General features: G+C 39.8%; 1 protein-coding gene across 1 annotated transcript in view; it reads right to left on the bottom strand.

Annotated features, from left to right (window-relative positions):
- The window catches only part of LOC116432825 (uncharacterized), a 474,592-nt gene that overhangs the window by 313,303 nt on the left and 137,832 nt on the right, over positions 1-23,457 (bottom strand). The gene's annotated exons all lie outside the window — the stretch shown is intronic.

The raw sequence follows: 23,457 nt of genomic DNA, 5'->3' as shown, positions 1-23,457 counted from the left end.
CTTACGACGGAGGAACGAGACTGCAAGGGTGTCTGTAATTTCGTCGACGTCGCGGTTGAAGTTGAAGTCACCTAAGACTCGCGGCCAAAATAATAAAGGGACGAAACGGCGCGTATTAGAGAGTCCACGGCGACGAGTCATTAGCTACTTCGACATGTAAATTGGTTAATTGCTCCGCGCCCGCAGAGGGGAACGACGTTTTACCGACGAAGACTGCGCCAGGGAGACACTGCGGGCGCGAACGCGCTGCCAAGTGCAAGGGAAAAACAATGCGACCCGGGAAATGACCGCGGCCAATGGGGAGCGTGTTGCTTTTCCCGGAAAAAGTTTCACTCCGCCGATGTTACCTCGAGTTCATTCTTCTTTCCGCGATTCGGAAGAAACACTCCGCGCATTAACGAGTTTGCTTCGCGAAAGGAATCCCGCGCCGCCGTGTTTAACGTCGGCTTCGAGTAACGAGTGTGTCCCATTTGCATATGTAGCCGAGCCTGCATTAGAGTGCTACCACTGAATTAGTTCTAATTATTCGTGGCACCTTTCTTCGTTGTGTCGCGTTATTATTTTTATAATTTAATATCGCGTGACACTTCGAGTTCGAAGTTCTCGGTGAAAGTTGCTTGAGACGATGCGTCTTTTTATTGGGTAATAAACAGACGTTATTCGATCTTTCAGATTTTCAATTTTGAATATTTTAACTTGTTCGTCTTTCAATCTTTCAGATTTTCAATTTTGAATATTTTAATTTATTCATCTTTCAATCTTTCAATACTTTAATTGGTTAATCTTTAAATCTTTCAGATTTTCAATTTTGAATATTTTAATTGGTTAATCTTTCAATCTTTCAGATTTTCAATTTTGAATATTTTAATTTGTTCGTCTTTCAATCTTTCAAATTTTTAAAGTATTAAATTTTCAAGCTTTCAAACTTCCCAACTTTCTAATTTTCTAATTTCCTAATTTTATAATTTCCTAATTTCCTAATTTCCTAATTTTATAATTTCCTAATTTCCTAATTTTATAATTTCTTAATTTCCTAATTTTATAATTTCCTAATTTCCTAATTTTATAATTTCCTAATTTCCTAATTTTATAATGCTCCAGTGTTCCAATGTTCCAATTTTCAACTTTCCAATATTCAATCCTCTTCAGATTCTAAAAAGGAATTCCCCAACATAACAGACTCGATCGCCCGACAATACAACATCAAATCGACTGACACATCAAACAAACGTACCATAAACAAAGCAACAGTCACCGAACCAGAATGTTACAATCTCCGTAACAAAGGCTCAACAGAGATTATTAGCATTCGACTTGAACGATCGACGAGAGTCCTGAAAACCATCGACCGGCCACTACTCGCGAAGTAATGCACGCGAAGAAGGATGCAGGGAGGAATAAAGTCCGTGTTACGCGCAGTTACGCCCGTTCCTCGGTTAATCCGAAGTCCATTGCAAACTGGCGCCGGCTTATCGTCGCGATCGTTTTACATCGGTGCAGAGCGCCGCGCCGTTTGCTCCAAGATTTTCCGTTACATCGACGGAAAAATGGTGAAACCAGTCACGGCTCGGCAAAGGCGATTAAAAACTGCTGTATTCGGGCGAGTGCGAGCGGAACGGAGAGGATCGATCGACCGTCGGACTTTCCAGCTGAATTTGGTCAACCGTGGTCGACATCACGGCACACGGGATGAATTCGGAATTGGCACGACGCTTACATGCTCGTAAACGCTTATTTGCCCGGCAAGAACGAAAAGGAAGGGAAGAGTGGATCCAGCTTTACGCATAAATAATTTCCATCCTCGCGGAAACGAGGACTTGGACTATGGGATTAATCGAACCGGACTAATTGGCTCCTGAGAGCCATTCTTCGGCCGATAGCACGGTAAATTGAAAGATTTACGAGGTGATTCGGGAATAATTCAACGAGTACAGGTATTCGTTATATTCTCAAGAAGGTTCATAGATAAATGTAATAGAAATTAATCGGTTACTAAATCAGAACCTTTGATTATATGAATAGAAGTTATAGAACTCTACTAATATTGCTCTAAGAACGAAATTTTCTAGAATCTTTGGGAAGTAAGTTGTTATAATAATAGAAGGGTTTATTTGTATATTCATATAAGTGTCTCTAGATAGAATTAATATTCAATGCAAATGTACAATCACCAAATCGACCGATTCTAAAATTGAAAGATTTTCGAGGTGATTCGGGAATAATTCAACAAATATAGGTATTCGATATTCTTAAGATTCAGAGATAAATCTAATAGAAATTAATCGGTTACTAAATCAGAACTATTGATTACACGAACGGAAGTTACAGAATTCTCCCAATATACTTCTAAGAATTAAATTTTCTAGAATCTTTGGAAACTAAATCGTTTCACAAAAATAGAGCAATCTCTTTGCAACACATTCGTGTAAAACAAGTGCCCTTAACCGATTTAACATTCAATGAAACAAACAATCACCGAAATCGGTCATCGGAACAATCCGAGGGGCAAGTAGGCGAAAGCAAAGTTCACCGAAAATTCTTCCTGTTCCCGGCGAACAGGAAACAGCACGATCGAGACGTGGTTGCGGAAAAGTTAAAGAAGTCTCGCATATTCGGATAAACAGAAGTTTCGGCGGGGCGGTCGTATCATCCGCGCGGAGCGGGGCGAGAGGCAGCCGAAAGGGATGAAACGGACGCGTCAGCGGCAACGGGGGACACCGAGCGAGTCGCGAGTTTATGCCGTTTACCGATATAAATAAAACAACTTCGCGAGATCGCGGCCGAGCCGCGATCGTAAGGACGCGATATCGCGCGGCGGCTACGAACGAGCCCGGAAAAACTCTTCCCGCGGATATATTGTCCCAGATACCGGGGTATATACGCGGCCCGCGTTCCACTGGGTTTCACCCTTTATTTCCCGCGCGTCAAGATACGAGATTGCGTCAACGTGCTCGTGATTTCGGCTAAATCGCTTACGCCGCCGTGTATTGCCGTAATAAAAATTCCGATAAAACGGAGGCATCCGCGAAACGGGACCGGGTATCGGGGAAGCGAACGCGTCGCGTCGGGTCGCCTCCGCGGGGGAAAAGTTGAGCATCCGATGTTTGGAGACTGTAAACGTTTCCAGTGGTTTAAGGAATAACAAGTGAATTTTGAAGTGGGGAATAAACTTGAGAATGTGGAATGATATTGGCTTGAATTCTTGGGTATTAGATTACATTTTCGTTGTGTTTTGGATAACCTTTTGCTGTCGGAAGCTTGCTTTTTCAAAAATTGAGCATTCGATAATTGGAGACTGTAAACGTTTCCAGTGGTTTAAAGAATAAGAAGTGAATTTTGAGGTAGGGAATAAACATGAGAATGTGGAATGATATTGGCTTGAATTCTTGGGTATTAGATTACATTTTTGTTCTGTTTAAATTAACCCTTTGCAGTCGAAAGCTTCTTTCGCTAGATATATTTACCATTTTCTAATGAAATATTAATGGTTCTTTTTGCAGCTAATATAAATGTATATAATATACAAAGAGACAGAATTATTTTATCATTTAGTAAATCGCCTGACGACCGCAAAGGGTTAATATGGATATCATATCGAACTGTTTGTTAATTAATAATCAATTTAGATTTTATATAATACAGGAATAACATCAGAGTATTTTTAAATTTTTCTGTTAGCTACGTGAATTGAAGGTTGTTTCTAATGGAGTAACTGTAAAATCACCGATGGACTGTAGAAAGAAGCTTTTAGCCAGTAGTCCATTTCCCAGTATAAACACGAGCACCGATACGTCTGTTCCGTGTAATGACGTTACGTATCGGTGCGACGTTACAGTATTCTTAGACGTTCTAAATATAATCAGACTTCTGTACTAGCAGTCTAACGAGACTCGACGTTTTCTGCGAGTATCCTATTTAGAGTGTAGACGCCGAACCCAATTGAGAAATAGAGCACGCGACCCTGAGCAAGTAAACCAGGCAGACTCGAGCAGTAACACAGCTTCATGATGCAAAATTTCAGAGAATATTTGCATCGTTGATATCTCACACATTATTCCCTTCACGAACGAACAAATTGAACAAATCAACTTTTACGAATTACACAAAAACACGAAACCGTTCTCCAAAAATCTTCATAATAAACCACCATAATATAAAGAACTACTCGATACTTCCGTTCAAATTTATTCAAAAATGAAATGCAACAGCAATAGAAAATCTAGGAAAAGAAGATACGTAATAAACATACTTAAATTGTTTAAATGCCATAAAATATAGATTTGAACCTATATTTAAAAAATCGCCTAGGAAAAGCAGATACATAATAAACACTAAAATTGTTTAACACGTTGAAGGCCGCACGATTTCACGCAGCAAAATGCACAAAATGAAAACAATGTATCAAATTATTTCATTGAATCGTTTTATTATTATTACACGTTCATCTCGCCAAATGTCACAACATTAAATAGCATTATTTACAATACATTCCCTTCACAAACGAACAAAATTGAACAAATCAACCTTTCACGAATTACACAGAAACACGAAACCGTTCTCCAAAAATCAGAAAACCACCATGAAACTACTCGATACTCCCGTTCAAATTCCCAAAAATCCAACACATTTGAATATTCCAAAAAATCCAAATTTCCACGTTGCCAAGTGTCTCGCGTCGAAGATAAGCGACAGCTACAAGTAAATTGATCTCGATGCGAGCGCGCGATGAAGTAACAAACGATCGAACAAAATCTGCGCAGGGTGCGCCAATAAAATATCAACGGATAAGCGAAGATTAAAGTCGACCCGTATCGTTCGCTTATCCGGACAACGTAAAATGCGACCTTCCACCTGCGACTATTACCGCATTAGTGGGCGGCGAGCACGATCTATTATCGCTCGCGCTCAGTTACACTATAACACCGCGGACCGGTGATAATAATCATATTCTAACTGTACGTCTAGCATTGCATTCGGCTGTAATTACAGACAGCAAACGATCGATGTCCATAATGTACCCCATAATATCACGTCATTATGTCATTACGATAATGGCCGGGACATCGCGTATAACCTCACGACACGTCCGTTCCGCGGGAACTCCGCCGCCTTGAGGAACGGGTTAGCTATTTCTCGGGGTGGCAGGGACAACACTCGACCGTGCCCCGGGATCCGGCAGACTTAAGCTACTCGCTAGCCGAGTCTCTCGAGATTATCTCGGTTTCGTTGGCCTACGGTTCAAGATTAACTCTGGAAAGCTTGAGAGACGGGCCCCTCTAGCCGACTAATTATAGAATATTAAAAAGCTTGCTAGTCATACCGTCCGGGGCATTTCGGATGAATTATCTGTTGGCGATTGCACGTTCGCAATTGATTCTCTCGGAGTCGCGAATCATTGAAATGATATTTTGAGAGAATCGTGTATCGTTGGTTGAGCACTGGTGTTCTGGCAATTGCGAACGTTACAGAAATTGTTGAAGTGATATTTTAAAAGAATTATTTGTCGTCGATTGCATCTTCGAAATGGATGTTTCGAGAATTGTGAATGTTATAGAGATATTGTTAAAGTGATATTTTAAAAGAGTTATTTGTCGTCGGTTGCATCTTTAAAAGGGATGTTTCGAGAATTGCGAACGTTACAGAGAAATTGTTGAAGTGATATTTTAAAAGAATTATTTGTCGGTTGCATCTTCGAAATGGACGTTTCGAGAATTGTGAATGTTATAGAGACATTGTTAAAGTGATATTTTAAGAGAGTTATTTATTGGTAGTATTTTGAAAATTTATGGTATAGAAATTGTGAACGTCATGTAGAAATTGTTGAAGTGACATTTTAAGAGAATTATTTGTTGAGATTGATCATTGATTCTTTTGAAATAATAAACGTTCTAAAGAAATAGTTAAAATGAGAAGATTCATATGTCAGAAATTTCGATATAGTCAATTTTAATTTATATGGGGCTCGTTTTATAAAGAGTCTATATCACAGAGTTTAAATCAAATTGAATGATACAATCTTATTTTATAAATACAAAGATTGTATTATTCAACGTGATTTGTTTCTTATTCTTCGTGCGTGTAGGTATATTTCAGCTTTCGTTTTACGTGGTTAACGGGAAAGTATGCACGAAATCGCCGGTACAATGCCACGATGAAAGGCCGCGTATAATGGAAATTCTACTATGAGTTAAAATGGCCGCGCGTATTCGTATGCCGCGCCCGTCCGGGGCCAACCGCCTTCCGAGGGTTAATTAATGCGCAGATAAAATAATATGCCTCATTACGGATCACGCTGATTTTACCTAATTAGACGTGAACATCTGCGGCTTCCTGGGACCGACTGGCCTTTATGCAGTCCGCGCTAACGCGTTACAGCGTTATTCCGCCGACGACTCGCCCCATCACGCATAATATCGTAATCTGATAGAGTCGTCGCGTCGCTGCCCCCTAATGACTTAAATAACACGGGAAAACAGAATTTGTTCTCCTCCGCTCGCGGCCATTTAACCGTAACATTCTCGCGTAACCCATTTCAACGCGCAATTTAGTAAATGTTACCGCAACAATGCGTTGCGAACGAGAGGAAATTCTTCCAAATTCCTCCGTTCTCTTTATCCAGTTGAAAATTCAAAGATCATAACGTATTCCTGGACTAGTAAAGTTCCCTACTTCAACAAGTCAAATAACCACAAAATCGAGATAAACAAATTAGATAAAGTCTTTTCAATGGAAACAGAAACGAGGGGATGAACATTGAAGAATCAATTAATCGATTCGATTCACCGATAAAACCAGTTAAAGCAAACAGATATGTATATATACCTTATCTGTACCGTTCCAATATCGTAAATAAATTATCAATATAAATTAGAATAGCGAATGACGCCGTCGCAAAGGGTTAAACAACGATGAACCCGAAACGCAGAATTCCGAGTCAAGAATAATAAATAACTCGGGAACTCCAGCTCCGAAAGTACTAATCACGCTATTGTTCCACGCGCACGCGGCCAACACGTGCCGCGATCGCCGCAAAGTTCTCGCGGCAACAATGGCCGCGCTCCGTTCTCGAGTAAATCACCCCGTCCGGAAATCTCGTCGGTCGCCAAAGTGGTGCGAGCGGGAGGCGGGAGGGGAACGAAAAAAAAATACGTACCAAGTTTCATCGAATTCCGAATAATCAACACCTCCACTCGAATTCACGCGCGGCCGTTCCGGCGAGCGCCAATTTCCGCGTCGATCGAGCGATTCACGCGAGAATCCCGATCGGCGGACCGATGAAACAATATCGGTGATGTAACAACGACAGAATACTTCGTCAGTTTTCAATCGTGGGATCCCGAAATGGAAAAAGGAGCAGGAAAAAAAAAATATATATATATATATACATGTATGTAGCGATCCCTTTTTCGCGGCTCGGCGGATTTCCTCTTCCCCGCCTCGAAAGGGGACGGGGTTAATCGGTCTTTGATGCGCGACTGCTTTCCCCGACGTGCAATCTGCGCTTCATCCTGCCCCTCTCGCTCGCCGCGTCTCTGTTCCTCTTTTTCCCACCTGTTTTTTTCTTCCCTCGTCCACCTGGCTCGACCACAGCCCTGATTGCTGGCGCAGCGTAAGGGTACGTTTGCAACGGAGCCGCGACACTCGATGAGATTCTAATGTTTCATCGATTTCATGTGTTTTACGTGCATCTCGCGGTGCGGTAAATATGTTTGGCCGCGAGTGTGAACTGGTTTTGATTCTGGGAATTGAGTTTCGGGTTATCAGAGGTGTGCGGTGACTGATAAACGAGAAGCTGCTTCTTGGTTTTCGTGTTGAGGGATTCGGGAGACGATTTTGGGGATGAATGTGCGATAATAGATTTCATTGTGAAGCTTCTGTTTTGTAATGGAAGCATTTTGACGAAATGTAAAGATATGAGATATGAATAATGTGATATTTGATATTTACGTTTGCAGTGCGCTTTTTTGGGCGTTTCGTGGCAAGCTTGAAGATTATAATGATATAACTATGAATACTATATTTATCGATACTATGTTTATTAATACTATATTTATCGATACTATGTATATTAATACTGTATTTATCAATACTATATTTATCAATACAATATTTATTAATGCTATATTTACTAATACAATAACTATTGATGCTATATTTGTCAATACTATACTTATTAATGCTATATTTATCAATACTATATTTACTAACACAAGAACTATTAGTACTATATTTATCAACACTATATTAACCCTTTGCACTCGAGAGGCGCCTTTCAGTCGCCATTTGATTTGACCCATGAAAATGATAAAATTTAGAATTCAATATTAAATTTTTATATAACGCATCAACATATGGAACATCGAAATAAAATAGTTCTGTTACTTAATTTACGCAAGGTATTTATGTTAATTGTGAAACATATCATTGATATTTCATCAGAAAATAATGAATATTTGTGGAGAAAAATATTCTCGAGTGCAAGGGGTTAATACTATATTTATTAATACAACTATTAATCACCCATCACTCATCGTATCATTTATCCAAGAGAAGAATATTTTATCAGCGCCACGATCAAACGCACAGCTCTTAGCTTCCATCGCAGTTCCGCTGTAAACGTACCCTAACGAGGGCCACGCGTAAACGCGATCGCGGCAGGCCGCGTCGAGTGCTGAACGCGCCTCTCTCGTGGCCCCGGATCGAATGGAGTTTCCCTGTCCTCCGGGGATCCGGCGACCGACGATCGTTAACCGAACAATTCATTTTCTTCGATCCACTTCACCCCAGAGATCGAGAGGAAGAACTCGCCGCGCACTCGTGGCTTTCAACGGCTCTGCGGACCGATCATCGCCGGCCATTGTCCTTTGTTCTGCTTATTATGCGATATGCTCCGCTGGGAATCCCCTAACGCACGTGAACTACTGATAACTTAACGAACAGAGGTACTTGCGAACAGGTTTGACAGATTATGCGGAGGATCTTGGAGCATCTTTAAGATTCAACAATGATAGGGGATGACAATTTGTTTCTACATTGCAACTGGAAACCAATCAATTAAATTTGACTCTTCCTTGGAGCTTGCTAATTAACACGTTCGCTACCAGCGTTTCTCTCAATTATAATATTTCATTCAATTCAGTAAATCTAAAGAGACTATTGAAACAAATGAGGCTTAGTCATTGAATCTCTAAATAGAATTTCGTAGCTTATAACTATATCTATAGGATTAATTTCATTTTCTTTATATAAAATACAGGATTGACAAATATGTGATGGCAGCGATGTTAATCTACTACTGCAAGAGAAGTAGTTCATCACATTTTGAATTTTGTTATTCAATATCTGACTATGAATTCGACAGCGAACTATGATCTGAATAGACGTCAAATGAAATTCACAGAATAGGAACTCGCGTTTGTTTAATCTCAACTGTTCCCACGTTCATTTCCCTAGAAACTGAAGTGTAGTTAAATAATCAATACCCAATGAAGGAGTTACAAAAGGTGATTAACTTTGGGGATATTCGAGTCCCACGACTATCAGGAGAACCGCGATCCCCAGCATTAGAAGTCGATATCGCTGACTATTGGAACATAAGTTGCAGCCGACGGGTGGCTCGGATGAAACAATCCGCTCGCGTCTTAATTACGCGGCCATAATTTAACGGGAACCACGCGTCCCCGAGCCCGGCGTTCTGCAGATTATACTTGATGCCCGCGAATGCGAGCGACGATTACCGCAAACAATGCGGACCGTATTGAGTGGACCGGGCAAACAAGAGGCGGCCCGGGCTCTTAAGTGGACGCGCCGAATGGCGCTTTGACTTCAAACGCGGGAATAATTGCCGATTCGCGTTGCTTCTCCCACCATCGAAGAAATTACGTTTCGCGGCAAGGAACGCCGGAAATCGCTTCGATAACGATTTCCCGGTGAATTCGAATTTTCTCCATCTTTCGTTCCCTTTCCCTGTTTAGTAGCGCTGCTGCTTGAATCTTTTGAATCGCCTGCTTCACGAGAAGAAAGCTTCGACTTCTTTCAACGCGGGAAATACGAGTGAATTTTGGAGACTTTTCTGTGTTTTCAGTTGGTAGATGCGATTATAGATTAGTTGGGGAAGTATTATTAATCCTCAGTCACTTATGAGAATAAAAGGAATGATTAACCCTTTGAACTCTGTAGGCCCAGTATCGCAGCAGTTATGATATTAAATTTTTTAATGAATCATAAAGGAACTACCCTAAAATTATTAGATTCTCCGCACATCCAAATTTGTACTAAGGAAAATAAAAGATCGAAGAAATGTTATAATATTTCTCATTTTCGCTGAGAATACTATAAAAATTAGTTGCAGTTGCTGATAGATTACAAAACAACCTGGACTATTGTTAAAATGTTAAAATGTTATTGTTTATAGGTCCGAAATTTTAAAAGGCGAAAAGTACTTTTGGAAATGCAATATGAAATAATCAAAAAATTTCAGTAAAAAGTTCAAATGTGGAAGTCACATCTGATTAGGGTTAATATGTATTCGTTTGAAATTATCTCTGCTTTATTCGATGTTTTTTCATTTTAATGAGTTCGAAACTTTGGAGTTTGAGATTTTTGAATTCTGCTTTGCTGTTGACAGACGAAAGACAGAGGATGAAATGACAGTTACAGTTGCGGTTAAATACTATTTTCCGGTTGAAGCGTTTCAGACTCACTGTTATAGATTTCGTGGAATTAATTACGGCAACACTTACCCACAGAACGTAACCAACCACACAAGTGAGAAACGCAATCATAATTCCATAAACTGTTGGCAAAGTTTCCTCGCTGGACTCTTCCTCCTCCATATTACTACACCATCTCGAACTTCACGATCAACAAACACTCGCGACATGCATGAAGCGGCTACAATGGAACACGCTCGACTCGCGTTTCAGTTGCGAAATTTACGCTGGTGTATTCGCTCAGTTCCGAGTCATTATTTCGCAACTGAATCGTGCCTCGTCAACAGCGTCGAAACAGTTTTCTATGCTACACAAACGTGCTGTAAAATAATGTCGCCGATATTATGAATCCAACGATTCTATCGAATTTAAGCAAATAAAACGATCTATTCGTTAATGAAAATGATAAATTCAATTAAAGTGATAGAAAATCGCCTAGGAAAAGGGGATATATAATAAACATACTCTTAAATCGTTTAAACGCCATGAAACATAGGTTTGAACCCTTACGAACAAATTTATTCAAAAATTAAATGCAACGGCAATAGAAAATCTCCTAGGGAAAGGAGATACGTAATAAATATACTTAAATTGTTTAACACGCCGAATGCCGCACGATTTCACGCAGCAAAATGCACAAAATGAAAACAATGTATCAAATTATTTCATTGAATCGTTTTATTATTACACGTTCATGTTGCTAAATGTCACGACATTAGACAGCATTGTTTGTAATATAAAAATATTCGCAAATGATCGTTTAATTGACTGAGTTATAATAATAGTCAGGGGTCACCGGTGACCCCCACGGCATTCAACATGTTAAATGCCATGAAATACATGTTTGAACCCTGTACGAATAAATTTCTAAATTTATTTCTAAATTTAAATAAATAAATTTCTTGAAACATGAAGAACAGCAATTGTCTAAATAGAAGTCCAGATAAAAATCCATCGAGATTCACTCGTCAGAAATGGGAAGCCCCGAACAAGATCTCGTGATCCCAGGACACTCAGCGCAGATCCTCTTTGCCGGAAGGAAACTTTCATCTTCAACAAATAGCTACATGGATCCCTGTTGTCCGGCAACAGCAAATCGATAAATCTGCTTCCGTGCAGCTATTTGCCGGCAAAGCGTTCGACCAGGAAACAGGAGAGCGCCGAGGAACAGCGCGAGGGAAAAGGAAGCAGACGATTCCCGTTGGCTTTCCAGGAAGAGATTTATGGTGGTCACTTATCGTAAGTGACCCCATACATTCGATCATTTACGACCTTTAGAATGGAACACAGTTTTTCTTCTCATTTTTGGTAACTGACTTTTCTTCTCCCAAGCGTTCCCCTTTCTCTTTCGAAGCCAGTAAAGCGTCTTAGTATAAACGCTAGCTTGATAGGATCACCGAGTTGACGGAGATTCGAAAGAATCGAAGAAGAATTCGGAATTTCTCATGGAAAATCTAAAGAATTACAAACTCTCGGCTCCCTTCTCGAACGCTACACTTTGAACAAGTGATTCTAGCAACTGTTTTAAGTTGCATGTATGCGCTACTTCATTTACGTAGAATATTAACCCTTCGCACTCGGAAGTATTTCTTTGGAAACGTTCAACATTCTCTAACTAGACAAAGACGATGTTTCTTGAAACAAAGTTCTTTTATCCCAATATTTCACACGTCGATGTATTGTACACGGTTCAATATTAAATATCAAGTTTTACAGTTGTACTGCATCATCAAGTGCTGAGAGTCACCTCTGGAGTGCAAAGGATTAAAACAATCGCAAACTCCTATCGAAACTCGGAATCTCCTCAACAAAGATCAATATTCATAATCCATAAAGAAGCTGACTCGAAGCAACTTTGACACTCAAATCAACGTTCCACGGAATAGAACCGATTCACTGTCAGTCACCGCTATGAGCAACAATTTCACTGTTGGCAAAGTTCTTTAAAAGAATTCACGGAACAGCCGACTGGTCGGGGGCGGAGATAACGAATCACTTTTCGGATCGAAAAACACTGAACTCGGTGTGACGGTCACGAGGCTGCGTCGATGACGAAGGATCGACGCTGACTGATCCCCGATAACGGCACTCTCTTTCTCTCTCTCTCTCTCTCGCTCGCTCGCTCTTTCTCTTTCTCTCTGCCTCTTTTTTTGAACATCGCCGATCAAAGTCAGCGATCCCGATCGAACGCGAAGGATCGAGCTGGAGAACGGGGGAGAAAGGGGGTTCGCGTTGAAAGGAATGCCTTGTCGAGCGAGGTTCGCGAGGCCACTGGTTTTCGAGCCTAGTTTCTGCTTCCTACCAGACCACTGGACGCGGAAACGCGTATTAATAGTTCGGTGGAAATGGAATCTAGGCGAGCAACGGGGAAACAGCGGCGGACAAGCTTACCAACGGGCCTCGATCGAGGGTGAAAACGTATTTGCGACGTGTTCGAGCCGGTGTTCCGCGATTTATCGCCCGGCGGCTGGATCAGGCGCTGTTACACAGCGCGAACACTCGTTTTTCGGTCGTGTTCCGATCGTCATTCGAAAGCCACGCGTGCTTCACTTATCTCTTTTTACATCGAGCCGGGAACATCGTATTTTAACCCTTTGCGCTCGACAGGTGACTCATTCGTCACTTGATTTCATACAGTAAAACTATAAAATTTCAGAAGTATTTAATTAAAATGGCTTTGTTCCTTAATGTAGGTATGATTTATTTGTGAGTTGACAAAGGATTAACCTTTGCACTCGAGAGGTGACTTACCTGATTTCATACAGTAAAACTATAAAATTCGATATTTGATATTACAACTTATATAACACATAAATTTGAGAAGTATTGAATTAAAAGGGCTTTGTTCCTTAATGTACGTATGATTTCTTTGTGAATTAGTTCCACATCGCCCTCATCTCAGCAGAAAATGTTAAAATATTTCTGATGAAAAACTGCAGAGTGCAAAGGGTTAACCCTGTTAACCTCTGAATTTCTTTTGCATTTTTTCCTTGATAACTCTGTATTATTACGATATTCGATTTGAAATGCATTTTAGAAAATAGATAGTAAACGATTGAGAATAACGTTATAATACAAACAAAAAAATTAATTAAAATAATAAAATTCAAAAATTATTTGAAAAATCTCTTAACAAAGAAGCGCACCTGTGAATAAAATTGATATGGTGTCACGCTCGACATTGGAGCGCAAAAGGGTAATGGATATCAGAATATTCCAGCCGAAAAAAGTTTGTTTAGAATACACATTCGATTCGATGTGGAACTTGCAACGATACTTTAGTTTGATTGGAATATCCGCTGTGTAAAAAGGTGCAGTTTGTTCAACGAAGATGTGCGGGAAATGTTGAAAATGTAAACGTTCGCAGGTTTCCCGGTATTTTTCCACTGGAATATTTAATCCTTTGCCCTCTGAATTTCTTTTGTGTATAACTTTGTATTATTACGTTATTCTATTTGAAATGCAATTTGAAAAATTACGCAGTTTGTAGAGAGCAGTGGAAACGATTCTTCTTACTAATAACATTAAGAATAACGTAATAATATAATCCATTTGAAAAATCTCTTGACAAAGAACACTCGCGTATGAAACTGACGTCACGCTCGACATAGGAGCGCGAAGGTTCAACGATAGATCGGTGAAACGTAACATTTGAAAATTTGTCGAACCTTCCAAATTTATGTTACGTTTAACATGTTAAACATTTTTCAGGATTTTCACGTGCGATTAAATGGAAAAAGCTTGATGATCCGTATTTTCCATGTAACTGCGCTGCCAATCGAACCGGTCGGCCGAAGTTTGGTAGAAAATGTTTCTTTTTAATAAGCTATCCATCAGTCGCGCGGTTTTAATTTGTTTCAAAAATATTCGATAGGATTGATTAAAAGCATATCGCGTTTTTCCGAATTGGTGATTTTTTTTTGTAGCAGCGTCGAGAGGATTTCTCCTTTGAATGTTTCGCGTCACGCGTTAGTGCTATTGTTCGCGGGCGTTTTATTCGTTGACGATTTCGCGCGTCGCTCGCGATCATAATTTACGCGAATCATAGAAATTCGAGCGGTAAGCGGATAAACGGGGGAGTTGTGAAAACACGGGTCAACTTTAGTGCGTTTTCGGCGGCGGGATTTGCAAACCGAACACAAGTTTCGGAACTCGGTTCCCTATAAATCTGACCTCCATTTGCGGAAAGTTCCGCTGGGAATTTAATAGATCAGTTCGAATGGTCCCGGTAGGAACAAATCCATTCCAATAAAATCGTCGGGAAACAGAGGGCGCCTGATAACTCTTAAATATTTATACATTTCCGCGGATTTTTCGGCCGAATCAATGCGAGGTGTCGCCCGTAAATTAAACTCCGAAAATTTCCTCGGAAATACAAAACACATTAATCCTTCGCGGTATGAAATAACATTTGACGTAACGTTAGTTACAACGCTATTTTTAAACCGTGAGATATTTTTAATGTTTCTACGTGAACGTTATTATAGTCTTTATGGACGACCGTTTTGCTAATGAAATGAGAAGTGATGACCGGAGCGTTCGAGTTACTTGAAAATAATTGCAAGAAAACTGTTCGAATGAAAATGCTTAGTAATATAACTAATGGTATAACTTAAGAACTATCGTAACTATTGATAAATAATTCTAATACCATTTGCCTCTGTTGTAACATGATAAGTAATATACGAAACGCTCTAAAAAATAGAAATGAGAAAATGAGGAATGCCATAACATTTCTTCGATCTTTGATTTTCCTTCTTACTAGAAAATTTTGATGTGTGAAAATCTAATAATTTTAGAGTAGTTTCTTTAAGATTCATTAAAATATTCAATATTTCAACTGGTGTAATATTGGGGCCTACAGAGTTCAAAGGGTTAAATCAGAATTGACTTAACACTAGAACTGGGTCAAAACGATCAATTTCTAATTGCTGCAAAGGTGCAGCTAAAAGTGTGAATTTATTAAGATTTCAATTGGCTTATTCAGTTTAGGTATTACTAAATCAGCTTCATTAATCATTTCTTAAAGGTACAGATACTTCGTTGAGAAATGATTAATGAAGCTGATTTAGTAATAACTAAACAGAATAAGCCAATTGAAATCTTAATAAATTCACACTTTCAGCTTTCACAAAGACATTTCGAAAAGACGGTTCAGATGCTGGATAGTTCCAGTGCTAAATAAGGGAAATAATTGCAGCGCAAAGGTAGAATCATCGAGAATTTTGATAACGATGCAACGCGGAATAGTGGAGCACATATTTTCGAATCTCCGGCGATGAAAGGCGAAGTGCAACCGAAGCTATTCAAAAGTTCCGTGAATGCGGTCTTGATAGCAGCGCGAACGGGGTCGATGGAAAACTTAATAAAACACTTGTACATAGTTGGCGCGTCAAATATTTCTCGGCGCGGCCATGAATATGTTAATCTCGGAACTGAGGTTCGTTCAGTTCCGAACAAAGTGCTATCACCGTAAAGAGAACTTGTGTCATTTACGTTCTGTGTAAGTATTCAGATGCAAATTGAAATCCGCTGAAAATCTGCTGGAACGAAGATCCCGCCGCGCTCCCGGTACAATTTCAATTATTTATATTTCAGACAGCGATGAGATAACGTCCGTTTTTCGCGGCGGGCCGTTCCGATGTTAATACAAAAATGCGAGACCTTCTCCGTCTACTTAAAATTTCAATCAGAGATCTCTATGTTTAGTTCTTTCCCCGTTCGCTGGCGATTAGTTCTTCCATTTGATTTTAGTTCTTCGCTTCGACGTTGATTCATTATGAACGAAACCACGGGAAACGTTTAAACGCATCGCTGGCGAGGTACGGGTGCAGGGATAATCGGTTTCCGGTGAAATTTCGCAAAGCCGCGCGATAAGTTATTCTATTTTGGCCGCATTTTAATTGTTCGGGATCCTAACGATTAACGTAAACTGCGACAACGATCAGATTACCGTTGTTGTATCTTCATCCGGCCGAATTCGAACGGAATATCGACGGTATCGAGAATAATCGGCCGGCCGCCGGTGAAAAAGTTATCAACGCGTTCGAGGCAATCACGAATCCAATTACGATCGACACCCCGCGCACGGCTCCTGCGTTCTCGATTTGCATTCCTCCTTTTTCTCCTATAATATACGGAATCGAACGACGAAAAAATATTCAAAAGTCAGTCGTTTTTTGATTACCGATCACGCGGTAAATTATCGGCGATCCCGGTGACGTCGATGAATTCGAAACAATTGCAAGCTGTCCGAACGCGTACTCGCTTTTCCGAGAATTTCTCGTAACTTTAGTCAGTCGGCATTGATAGAAAGCATTTTTAAAAAAAAATTAAAGATTCGAATCGATGCGACGGACACCGATTCGATGAAACTGAAAGTTTAATCGATAGCAATAACAGGAGCATTCCAGAACCGCGAAACAGTTGCGCTGTATTCGTTTAATCCGAACGGGAGATAAATATTAATTTCCACCGTATCGAAACTATCAAAGGTATCGCGCGGAAATGAAATATTAACTGAAACCTCCGTATTTTCAACGTTAATATATACGCGATAAGAATGCAGCAAATGAAGCTTAAATGATACGGACTACCGTCGTTCATTTTATTCGTCGCTGAATTTAACACTAGAAATACCGTACCGGTCGAAATAACATCGAAAAATGGTTTTTAATTGCTTGTTTCGCAATTATTGATTTCTAATACCACATTGTAATTATATTTTCAATGAAACTGCAAGTTTGAAATATTGTCGAATGTATTGTGTGGAGAATACAGACATTAACACTAGAATCAATCAAAATGACTGGTTTCGATTTAGTTTCGCAATTATTGATATCTTAGAAACATTGAATATCCTAAATGACCTTGATAATGAATAATGTTACTCAAATGCTATAACGGATGTCTAAACAAAATGAAAATAATCTATTGTCACAATTTTTATAAGGATTACACGTGAATCGTATTAAATGCTCGGTGGTTGCGTACATAAAGTAAAATCGAATCGTTCAATTTCCCAGACACCTTTTTAGGGGACTGTAAACTTGAGAACCGTGGAAAGGGGAGAACAAATGTTCTATCGTGGGAAAATTTATTTAAACGAAAAGGTCTCGTCGTTTACGCCGACGAGAGGAGGTTGTTTTCAGGGAACAAGATAGTTCCCGCGACTGCAATGATCCAATTCCTGTCGGTGGAACGGTGTTGCGCGTTCTCCTCGTACTTTGTACGTTATGATACACGATTTATTCCGGAAACCCTTGAAGCTGTTTTAGGAAGCCACAATCTGCTGCAACAATTCCCCATGAAGTCGGCGGTTCGCCGAACAGATACGCAATCCCGTGTATTCGGCCGAACGGCACGCTGCCGCGACCAACTCGTGTTTTACTACAAACCGACGCAGCACTGTTAAGCTTCTTTAACCCGCGTATCATTTCATTAACTGCGGATCCGCCTTTTCAGGGAAATAATGCAGCGGGCAAGAGAGAGTGAAATTATTACGCCGGGGAAAATTGCGTAGCAAGTTTGTTGGGAAATTTGTTACCGAAAGAGATTATTCCGAATGCTTTTGTTACTCTTTGAAAGCTTATTCCAAACGCTTTTGTCACTTGTTTTTGCTTCAAATGCTTTTGGTGTGCTTTAAATGTTTATTCCAAATGAATCTGTCGTTTAAGTGGATAGATAAATTATCGACTTTAAACGTTTACACGTTTTGCATTTTGAACCCTTCCTCGATAGTTCTTCGCTAGAGATATTCAACATTTCCTAAGAAACTATACAGGCATTCTTTAATTTAAAACAAAGCTGCTTTGTTTCAATACTCCGTATCGATGCACTACACAAACCTTAACACATTGAGCCCAAACGCCGGCCTCATTGTATCTGATCAATGAGTAGCCAAAAAAAATATTCCAAAGATTATACATTTTCGTAAAATAGTACATTCTAACCCTTTGCAGTTCAGAAGTTTCTCACCGGAATTATTCTCAGATTGATTTAAGAAATCTCACGTGCATTGAGCAAGAGAAATATTTTCTTTCAATATTTCGTACACTGATGCATTATACAAAGTTTAATATTAAATATCAAAGTTTACAGTTTCGCTGTGTTAAATCATTTGGTGACCCAAAGGCCCTGGAGCGCAAAGGGTTAATTGTATATTCGTCATATACAATTTAACGGAAATCCAGAAATGCGCACTATTGCGGGGCCGGCACTCAATGCGTTAATATCGTACATAAGACTTTATAATTCTAAATCAAGCCAAATAACACAGTCACTCACCTAAAGCAGTCAACAGATCGAAGCTCTCAAGAATCTTGAAAAACTTCAAACCAGCGAACCCTCCGACGTCAACTTTCCCAAAGACAAATCCCACCTTAAGAATTCCGAATCCCTTCCATCCGACGAACGAACACTTCGCCCTGTCGTTCCATAAAACCCTCGCCGCCCCGTGCATTTCGCACGGTAATCCCGTGCGTCAGATGGAACGAAGTATCCGGCTCGTAAATAAATTGCCAATTAAGCTAAACTCCGCGCGAACGGGCCCGAATCACCGTGCGCGATCCGCGGAAAAATTCCGGGCCGCCGAAATTATCAAAGCCGCCCCGACAGCGGTCCGGTAACCGGCGGGAATTACAAAAACAAACAGGGCGGCGACCGGTACCAAGATGGCCACCAGATGAACGCATCAGAGGCGTCCTTCGGTCGCACATAAAATGCAATTTGGTGGGTGTCAGACGACCGTTACTGTTGCCCGGTCTGCTTCCCCGGGCCGGACGCGTTACGAAATTTAATTGGATTTATCGATCGGTTTTCTGATTCCCATTTCCCGTCGTCCACCCTTTTCCTCGCTCGCCGTCTAGTTCACAGCGACCGACCCCGCCCCTCCCCCCTCACCCTCTGTCCCGCTGTCCGCAGAGCCACGTGAAAATCCGGCCGACGGAGTGTAATCGACATCGTAAACCCGACGATCGGTGATTTCCTTCACCGTTTGGGAGAAAATTTTTCATGCGGTTCGCTATACCATTTCGGCCCGACAATGGCCCGGCGGCTTTTTTATATTCCCGCGGCGGGAAGTTTGCGGGCCTCGCGGTTCAGAGGATTGATGTAGCTGGAATCTCATTGGAATTTCATTTCAACGTTTGCGCCGGTTTGAGTATGATTAGGCGAACTTCAGGTTTCTTTCGGAGGATTTTAGTGATTGGAATCGGTGGTTGTTGAGGATGTGACTTTAAAGTTGGGTAAGTTTTGTTGTGTTGGATTGTAATGGGAATAATGGTGCTTGAGTTTGTTGGTGGCGTCTTTGAGATATGTAGTGAAATTCAGAAAATTGCTGAATTAATTGATTAACGTTTGTTTTTAGTATTAGAAGTTCGGTTATGGGGCTTTGGGGTGCGTGAAATATTTGAATGAGGTAAAGTGAAAGATATGCCTGTAATAAGAAATGATCAATTCGCTGGTAAGCCGGTTTATTTTTAATGAAGTTGACGGAACTCGTAACTTGTGTTACATTTTTGGTACGTAATGACCCGGCGAGCAAGATGGAAAAGTTTGTTAGCTACCTCGCGGGACACGTTGTATAGAGTTTCAAGACTTGAAGAAGGGATCCACGGTGATAGCTTGCTTATGAACCTTCCTTATGTTGCTCTACCAAAGTTTATAACCTTAACTACCAAACCTTCCTTAATTACTTATCGTCCTCCGGAAACAACCTACCCCGCATAATTTGCTAACTTTCTATCGCCTGATTTACTAACCACGCTCTAACTAAAGATCAAATACCAAACCGTCGAGTACTTATCATTGGTACACACAAAACACTCGAACTAAACTTTCTGATATTCGATGTAAATCGAAATTCGTACTTAATAGAATTAACAAATTTCTTCTTTCGCAGGTTAATATATTAGTAAAAGTCTTTTAAATACTTGTTTACTATTATATATTCAAAATATTTTAATAATAACTTCTATTGTCTTTCATTCTAACAAATATACATCTTGCGAATAATCTTGTCTATCTTCATCCAATCATGACGGCTTATATTTATGAAAATAAGTTTCAATAATAACTTCTATTAATTTTTATTCTAACAAATATACATCTTGCGAATAACTTGTCTATCTTCATCCAATCACGACGGCTTATATTTATGAAAATAAGTTTCGATAATAACTTCTATTAATTTTTATTCTAACAAATACAAATCTTGCGAATAACTTGTCTATCTTCGTCCAATCATGATTGCTTATATTTATGAAAATAATTTTCGATAATAACTTCTATTAATTTTTATTCTAACAAATACAAATCTTGCGAATAACTTGTCTATCTTCATCCAATCATGACTGCTTGTATTTTAGTTTTTATAAAAATAAGATTCAAGAATATTCCTGAAGATAATACGTTCGTATATTTCAAATTCAACGAAACACATCTTAACGGTCCTCGTAGTGACAAGCATTATACACTCCAAGAATACCGTTTTTACCCCGAAGATATCAAAGAAAAGGTATTACGGACGGATACGATCGAGTTCCCATCGTAAACCATGAACTGTCGGATGGATTCCAGCAAATAAAACGTGCATTCATGGATTCGTGAATATTTATGCAGCGAAAACGTCAAGGGCTGGGCATATCATTGAAATGGCGCGAGATGCATCAAATGGAAGATAAGGACGAGTGTACATCGTGCAGGGAAAGGAAGTAATCCCATTTAAGATGGCCGCGTAGGCTGATCACGTTCCACGGAACGTCATGTTCTTGTCACTTTAAAATTCGCGAATTTGCCGTATGGTTTACAAGGTGCGACTCTTCGGTGCAACCGACATGGCTCTGCGAGAATGTCCATGATTATATATGTTGAAAGAATAATTCAAGAAAAAAGAGAGGACATGAAGGTGCCCTAGAAAAGTGTCCACTTCGTTCGATAAAAATGAAACAAAAATGAAACAGAATTTTGTAAAAGAATAATTAGAAGATAAAAGAATGTTTTGATAAAAGAATGTTTTGATAAAAAGGAGATCAATATTTTTAATACTTCTTTTACTGTATTGATCGTGAATTGATTCATTGAATTGAAAATACAAAATAAAATGACATCATTAATAATTTAGGTAATAGAATAGATTTATAATGATAATGGAAAAATAATATTTAACACGTTAAGCGCCACGAAAGTCTTAAGCGTTCTCTCGTAGAGTTTTTCTTTTGTAGCAAAGAAAAGCAGGGACAATTATTAATTATTCAGCGTTACAATGTGCAATTATTTGCATTACACTATTATCAACTTAGTAACGTTATTAAACACTTTCAGTTCGGTTAGCTTTTACGTTACAATTTTCTAGTCATTCAGAAGCGTCAGTCACCAGTGAAATGAATAACTCTTAGATTTGTCAAATTCAATTTGAAATTCACGTGTCTGACACGATATTACAGGTCAAGAGGTTAAGAGCCTCCCAATTTCTGTTGGAACGATATGCAATTGAATTGTTACCGAAAATGTAATCCAGTTAGAGAAGAATTTTAGAAATGATCAATTTCCTTTCAGGGAGGAATTGCCATTCTTCGGACAGCTCGTCTTTTCACCCGGGGTAGCCGAGTTATTGTTCCACGGGCGAGGCAGTGAACGAGGCGCAATTATATGCCATGCACCGGCTTCGAGGCACAAACCGACTCGTAGAACAATGGCGGACCCTTCACGGCCAGCGTGCAGCGTAATGCCACACGAAATTCGAACGTTCCTACTAATGAAAGAGATAAATTACCTTAGTTTCTTCGAGATTTTTGTGGAACCTTTATTCCTCCATTCTGCTCAGATTTAAATATTACGAAAAATGTGAACGGGCTGGATGGTATTCAGAAAATTTCAACGAATAACAAACATACAAAAAATCTGGATATTTTTATATTTGTGCAGCAAAACAAGGGTTGCTTCTAAATATAGAATCAATCTTATTACCACAGTCGAGGGCGTGTTACTGATTTGCTTTCATTGTACCCCTCGTCCGATAAGGGTAGAAACCTCGATAGATATCGAACGAGAGACAAAATCCTTAACGCACCCTAAGTCAGGGGTCCTTGCAATCTGTTCATGATTTTTACTCAACTGCAGTGCAAATCATTCTCTACATTATCGACCAGGCGAAGCAGTTTCCTCCTTTATCAAGCTATTCTGGGACAACCTACCTTCTCAGCGACTGAAAACGTGGAGATCTACTTACCTACCATCGATTGTACGAATGCGAACCGTTGGTAGCTTGTTATCGACTACTGGCAACTTACCATGAAGTAAAATCAATGGACAAAATGAATGTTAAACGATTTTTAAAAAAATTGTTTATAACTTTAGGAAACTGTCAATGGTGAATCTTTAGTTGTACACGGAGCAATTTCTAAAGTGGAATATGGAGATTTGCTAATTTTTCGCCGCACACGAGACACGCGCAGGTTGTTATAATTTACAGTCGCCTTTGTGCGGAATCGAAAAATATCGATACAATGGCCGCGATTCTATTCAACGAGGTGTCCGACATCTCTAAGAAAACTAAAGAAGCAAACCAGGAAGGAACTAATTCTATGCAAATGAGAGGGGCGTGGCGGAGAATTCCTGGATGTATCATTATCATCGGCCCGATATATTACGTCCTACGTGCTGCCGTCCGATTACAGGTGCATACAAGTGTGTCTTCGTACGTATCACACTCCATACATCGCCGGAGATTTCCTGACGATGCATT

The sequence above is a fragment of the Nomia melanderi genome, chromosome 9, assembly GCF_051020985.1.
Source record: "Nomia melanderi isolate GNS246 chromosome 9, iyNomMela1, whole genome shotgun sequence".
Taxonomy (NCBI): domain Eukaryota; kingdom Metazoa; phylum Arthropoda; class Insecta; order Hymenoptera; family Halictidae; genus Nomia; species Nomia melanderi.
This window is presented reverse-complemented; position numbering and strand designations above follow the sequence as displayed.